This window comes from Astyanax mexicanus, chromosome 18, assembly GCF_023375975.1.
Source record: "Astyanax mexicanus isolate ESR-SI-001 chromosome 18, AstMex3_surface, whole genome shotgun sequence".
Taxonomy (NCBI): Eukaryota; Metazoa; Chordata; class Actinopteri; order Characiformes; family Acestrorhamphidae; genus Astyanax; species Astyanax mexicanus.
Window position 1 is genome coordinate 26312764 of NC_064425.1, and position 7854 is coordinate 26320617.

A 7854-nucleotide genomic window follows, 5' to 3' on the forward strand; every position below is an offset into this window, starting at 1 on the left:
TATTTTAATAAATAAAAATTCATACAAAATCAACGATAATGTGTACGTTGCCGAAAGTCGCACACATGATAGCTTACGTCATTCTCTTTCAAACGATGGCAGAACCGTTGTGGTAGTATGTGCCAATCTTGAATTATTGAATTTTAAGCATTATTTTAATAAATAAAAATTCATAAAAATTCAACGATAACGTGTACGTTGTCGAAAGTCGCACACATTATAGCTTAAGACAGTCTCTTTCAAACGATGGCAGAACCGTTGTGGTAGTATGTGCCAATCTTGAGTTATTGAATTTTAAGCATTATTTTAATAAATAAAAATTCATAAAAAATCAACGATAACGTGTACGTTGCCGAAAGTCGCACACATGATAGCTTACATCATTCTCTTTCAAACGGTGGCAGAACCGTTGTGGTAGTATGTGCCAATCTTGGGTTATTGAATTTTAAGCATTATTTTAATAAATAAAAATTCATAAAAATTCAACGATAACGTGTACGTTGCCGAAAGTCGCACACATTATAGCTTAAGACAGTCTCTTTCAAACGATGGCAGAACCGTTGTGGTTGTATGTGCCAATCTTGAGTTATTGAATTTTAAGCATTATTTTAATAAATAAAAATTCATAAAAAATCAACGATAACGTGTACGTTGCCGAAAGTCGCACACATGATAGATTAAATCAGTCTCTTTCAAACGATGGCAGAACCGTTGTGGTTGTATGTTCCAATCTTGAGTTATTGAATTTTAAGCATTATTTTAATAAATAAAAATTCATAAAAATTCAACGATAAAGTGTACGTTGCCGAAAGTCGCACACATTATAGCTTAAGACAGTCTCTTTCAAACGATGGCAGAACCGTTGTGGTAGTATGTGCCAATCTTGAGTTATTGAATTTTAAGCATTATTTTAATAAATAAAAATTCATAAAAATTCAACGATAAAGTGTACGTTGCCGAAAGTCGCACACATTATAGCTTAAGACAGTCTCTTTCAAACGTTGGCAGAACCGTTGTGGTAGTATGTGCCAATCTTGAGTTATTGAATTTTAAGCATTATTTTAATAAATAAAAATTCATAAAAATTCAACGATAACGTGTACGTTGCCGAAAGTCGCACACATTATAGCTTAAGACAGTCTCTTTCAAACGATGGCAGAACCGTTGTGGTTGTATGTGCCAATCTTGAGTTATTGAATTTTAAGCATTATTTTAATAAATAAAAATTCATAAAAAATCAACGATAACGTGTACGTTGCCGAAAGTCGCACACATGATAGATTAAATCAGTCTCTTTCAAACGATGGCAGAACCGTTGTGGTTGTATGTTCCAATCTTGAGTTATTGAATTTTAAGCATTATTTTAATAAATAAAAATTCATAAAAATTCAACGATAAAGTGTACGTTGCCGAAATTCGCACACATTATAGCTTAATACAGTCTCTTTCAAACGATGGCAGAACCGTTGTGGTTGTATGTGCCAATCTTGAGTTATTGAATTTTAAGCATTATTTTAATAAATAAAAATTCATAAAAATTCAACAATAAAGTGTACGTTGCCGAAAGTCGCACACATTATAGCTTAAGACAGTCTCTTTCAAACGATGGCAGAACCGTTGTGGTTGTATGTGCCAATCTTGAGTTATTGAATTTTAAGCATTATTTTAATAAATAAAAATTCATAAAAATTCAACGATAACGTGTACGTTGCCGAAAGTCGCACACATGATAGCTTAAGACAGTCTCTTTCAAACGATGGCAGAACCGTTGTGGTTGTATGTGCCAATCTTGAGTTATTGAATTTTAAGCATTATTTTAATAAATAAAAATTCATAAAAAATCAACGATAACGTGTACGTTGCCGAAAGTCGCACACATGATAGCTTACGTCATTCTCTTTCAAACGTTGGCAGAACCGTTGTGGTTGTATGTGCCAATCTTGAGTTATTGAATTTTAAGCATTATTTTAATAAATAAAAATTCATAAAAAATCAACGATAAAGTGTACGTTGCCGAAAGTCGCACACATTATAGCTTAAGACAGTCTCTTTCAAACGATGGCAGAACCGTTGTGGTTGTATGTGCCAATCTTGAGTTATTGAATTTTAAGCATTATTTTAATAAATAAAAATTCATAAAAAATCAACAATAAAGTGTACGTTGCCGAAAGTCGCACACATTATAGCTTAAGACAGTCTCTTTCAAACGATGGCAGAACCGTTGTGGTTGTATGTGCCAATCTTGAGTTATTGAATTTTAAGCATTATTTTAATAAATAAAAATTCATAAAAAATCAATGATAACGTGTACGTTGCCGAAAGTCGCACACATGATAGCTTACGTCATTCTCTTTCAAACGTTGGCAGAACCGTTGTGGTAGTATGTGCCAATCTTGAGTTATTGAATTTTAAGCATTATTTTAATAAATAAAAATTCATAAAAATTCAACGATAACGTGTACGTTGCCGAAAGTCGCACACATTATAGCTTAAGACAGTCTCTTTCAAACGATGGCAGAACCGTTGTGGTTGTATGTGCCAATCTTGAGTTATTGAATTTTAAGCATTATTTTAATAAATAAAAATTCATAAAAAATCAACGATAACGTGTACGTTGCCGAAAGTCGCACACATGATAGATTAAATCAGTCTCTTTCAAACGATGGCAGAACCGTTGTGGTTGTATGTTCCAATCTTGAGTTATTGAATTTTAAGCATTATTTTAATAAATAAAAATTCATAAAAATTCAACGATAAAGTGTACGTTGCCGAAAGTCGCACACATTATAGCTTAAGACAGTCTCTTTCAAACGATGGCAGAACCGTTGTGGTAGTATGTGCCAATCTTGAGTTATTGAATTTTAAGCATTATTTTAATAAATAAAAATTCATAAAAATTCAACGATAAAGTGTACGTTGCCGAAAGTCGCACACATTATAGCTTAAGACAGTCTCTTTCAAACGTTGGCAGAACCGTTGTGGTAGTATGTGCCAATCTTGAGTTATTGAATTTTAAGCATTATTTTAATAAATAAAAATTCATAAAAATTCAACGATAACGTGTACGTTGCCGAAAGTCGCACACATTATAGCTTAAGACAGTCTCTTTCAAACGATGGCAGAACCGTTGTGGTTGTATGTGCCAATCTTGAGTTATTGAATTTTAAGCATTATTTTAATAAATAAAAATTCATAAAAAATCAACGATAACGTGTACGTTGCCGAAAGTCGCACACATGATAGATTAAATCAGTCTCTTTCAAACGATGGCAGAACCGTTGTGGTTGTATGTTCCAATCTTGAGTTATTGAATTTTAAGCATTATTTTAATAAATAAAAATTCATAAAAATTCAACGATAAAGTGTACGTTGCCGAAATTCGCACACATTATAGCTTAATACAGTCTCTTTCAAACGATGGCAGAACCGTTGTGGTTGTATGTGCCAATCTTGAGTTATTGAATTTTAAGCATTATTTTAATAAATAAAAATTCATAAAAATTCAACAATAAAGTGTACGTTGCCGAAAGTCGCACACATTATAGCTTAAGACAGTCTCTTTCAAACGATGGCAGAACCGTTGTGGTTGTATGTGCCAATCTTGAGTTATTGAATTTTAAGCATTATTTTAATAAATAAAAATTCATAAAAATTCAACGATAACGTGTACGTTGCCGAAAGTCGCACACATTATAGCTTAAGACAGTCTCTTTCAAACGATGGCAGAACCGTTGTGGTTGTATGTGCCAATCTTGAGTTATTGAATTTTAAGCATTATTTTAATAAATAAAAATTCATAAAAATTCAACGATAACGTGTACGTTGCCGAAAGTCGCACACATTATAGCTTAAGACAGTCTCTTTCAAACGATGGCGGAACCGTTATGGTTGTATGTGCCAATCTTGAGTTATTGAATTTTAAGCATTATTTTAATTAATAAAAATTCATAAAAAATCAACGATAACGTGTACGTTGCCGAAAGTCGCACACATGATAGATTAAATCAGTCTCTTTCAAACGATGGCAGAACCGTTGTGGTTGTATGTTCCAATCTTGAGTTATTGAATTTTAAGCATTATTTTAATAAATAAAAATTCATAAAAATTCAACGATAAAGTGTACGTTGCCGAAAGTCGCACACATTATAGCTTAAGACATTCTCTTTCAAACGATGGCAGAACCGTTGTGGTTGTATGTGCCAATCTTGAGTTATTGAATTTTAAGCATTATTTTAATAAATAAAAATTCATAAAAATTCAACGATAACGTGTACGTTGCCGAAAGTCGCACACATTATAGCTTAAGACAGTCTCTTTCAAACGATGGCAGAACCGTTGTGGTTGTATGTGCCAATCTTGAGTTATTGAATTTTAAGCATTATTTTAATAAATAAAAATTCATAAAAATTCAACAATAAAGTGTACGTTGCCGAAAGTCGCACACATTATAGCTTAAGACAGTCTCTTTCAAACGATGGCAGAACCGTTGTGGTTGTATGTGCCAATCTTGAGTTATTGAATTTTAAGCATTATTTTAATAAATAAAAATTCATAAAAAATCAACGATAACGTGTACGTTGCCGAAAGTCGCACACATGATAGCTTACGTCATTCTCTTTCAAACGTTGGCAGAACCGTTGTGGTTGTATGTGCCAATCTTGAGTTATTGAATTTTAAGCATTATTTTAATAAATAAAAATTCATAAAAAATCAACGATAAAGTGTACGTTGCCGAAAGTCGCACACATTATAGCTTAAGACAGTCTCTTTCAAACGATGGCAGAACCGTTGTGGTTGTATGTGCCAATCTTGAGTTATTGAATTTTAAGCATTATTTTAATAAATAAAAATTCATAAAAAATCAACGATAACGTGTACGTAGCCGAAAGTCGCACACATGATAGTTTACATCATTCTCTTTCAAACGATGGCAGAACCGTTGTGGTAGTATGTGCCAATCTTGAGTTATTGAATTTTAAGCATTATTTTAATAAATAAAAATTCATAAAAATTCAACGATAACGTGTACGTTGCCGAAAGTCGCACACATTATAGCTTAAGACAGTCTCTTTCAAACGATGGCAGAACCGTTGTGGTTGTATGTGCCAATCTTGAGTTATTGAATTTTAAGCATTATTTTAATAAATAAAAATTCATAAAAAATCAACGATAACGTGTACGTTGCCGAAAGTCGCACACATGATAGATTAAATCAGTCTCTTTCAAACGATGGCAGAACCGTTGTGGTTGTATGTTCCAATCTTGAGTTATTGAATTTTAAGCATTATTTTAATAAATAAAAATTCATAAAAATTCAACGATAAAGTGTACGTTGCCGAAATTCGCACACATTATAGCTTAATACAGTCTCTTTCAAACGATGGCAGAACCGTTGTGGTTGTATGTGCCAATCTTGAGTTATTGAATTTTAAGCATTATTTTAATAAATAAAAATTCATAAAAATTCAACAATAAAGTGTACGTTGCCGAAAGTCGCACACATTATAGCTTAAGACAGTCTCTTTCAAACGATGGCAGAACCGTTGTGGTTGTATGTGCCAATCTTGAGTTATTGAATTTTAAGCATTATTTTAATAAATAAAAATTCATAAAAATTCAACGATAACGTGTACGTTGCCGAAAGTCGCACACATTATAGCTTAAGACAGTCTCTTTCAAACGATGGCAGAACCGTTGTGGTTGTATGTGCCAATCTTGAGTTATTGAATTTTAAGCATTATTTTAATAAATAAAAATTCATAAAAAATCAACGATAACGTGTACGTTGCCGAAAGTCGCACACATGATAGCTTACGTCATTCTCTTTCAAACGTTGGCAGAACCGTTGTGGTTGTATGTGCCAATCTTGAGTTATTGAATTTTAAGCATTATTTTAATAAATAAAAATTCATAAAAAATCAACGATAAAGTGTACGTTGCCGAAAGTCGCACACATTATAGCTTAAGACAGTCTCTTTCAAACGATGGCAGAACCGTTGTGGTTGTATGTGCCAATCTTGAGTTATTGAATTTTAAGCATTATTTTAATAAATAAAAATTCATAAAAAATCAACAATAAAGTGTACGTTGCCGAAAGTCGCACACTTTATAGCTTAAGACAGTCTCTTTCAAACGATGGCAGAACCGTTGTGGTTGTATGTGCCAATCTTGAGTTATTGAATTTTAAGCATTATTTTAATAAATAAAAATTCATAAAAAATCAACGATAACGTGTACGTTGCCGAAAGTCGCACACATGATAGCTTACGTCATTCTCTTTCAAACGTTGGCAGAACCGTTGTGGTTGTATGTGCCAATCTTGAGTTATTGAATTTTAAGCATTATTTTAATAAATAAAAATTCATAAAAAATCAACGATAAAGTGTACGTTGCCGAAAGTCGCACACATTATAGCTTAAGACAGTCTCTTTCAAACGATGGCAGAACCGTTGTGGTTGTATGTGCCAATCTTGAGTTATTGAATTTTAAGCATTATTTTAATAAATAAAAATTCATAAAAAATCAACGATAACGTGTACGTAGCCGAAAGTCGCACACATGATAGTTTACATCATTCTCTTTCAAACGATGGCAGAACCGTTGTGGTAGTATGTGCCAATCTTGAGTTATTGAATTTTAAGCATTATTTTAATAAATAAAAATTCATAAAAATTCAACGATAACGTGTACGTTGCCGAAAGTCGCACACATTATAGCTTAAGACAGTCTCTTTCAAACGATGGCAGAACCGTTGTGGTTGTATGTGCCAATCTTGAGTTATTGAATTTTAAGCATTATTTTAATAAATAAAAATTCATAAAAAATCAACGATAACGTGTACGTTGCCGAAAGTCACACACATGATAGATTAAATCAGTCTCTTTCAAACGATGGCAGAACCGTTGTGGTTGTATGTTCCAATCTTGAGTTATTGAATTTTAAGCATTATTTTAATAAATAAAAATTCATAAAAATTCAACGATAAAGTGTACGTTGCCGAAATTCGCACACATTATAGCTTAATACAGTCTCTTTCAAACGATGGCAGAACCGTTGTGGTTGTATGTGCCAATCTTGAGTTATTGAATTTTAAGCATTATTTTAATAAATAAAAATTCATAAAAATTCAACAATAAAGTGTACGTTGCCGAAAGTCGCACACATTATAGCTTAAGACAGTCTCTTTCAAACGATGGCAGAACCGTTGTGGTTGTATGTGCCAATCTTGAGTTATTGAATTTTAAGCATTATTTTAATAAATAAAAATTCATAAAAATTCAACGATAACGTGTACGTTGCCGAAAGTCGCACACATTATAGCTTAAGACAGTCTCTTTCAAACGATTGCAGAACCGTTGTGGTTGTATGTGCCAATCTTGAGTTATTGAATTTTAAGCATTATTTTAATAAATAAAAATTCATAAAAATTCAACGATAACGTGTACGTTGCCGAAAGTCGCACACATTATAGCTTAAGACAGTCTCTTTCAAACGATGGCAGAACCGTTGTGGTTGTATGTGCCAATCTTGAGTTATTGAATTTTAAGCATTATTTTAATTAATAAAAATTCATAAAAAATCAACGATAACGTGTACGTTGCCGAAAGTCGCACACATGATAGATTAAATCAGTCTCTTTCAAACGATGGCAGAACCGTTGTGGTTGTATGTTCCAATCTTGAGTTATTGAATTTTAAGCATTATTTTAATAAATAAAAATTCATAAAAATTCAACGATAAAGTGTACGTTGCCGAAAGTCGCACACATTATACCTTAAGACATTCTCTTTCAAACGATGGCAGAACCGTTGTGGTTGTATGTGCCAATCTTGAGTTATTGAATTTTAAGCATTA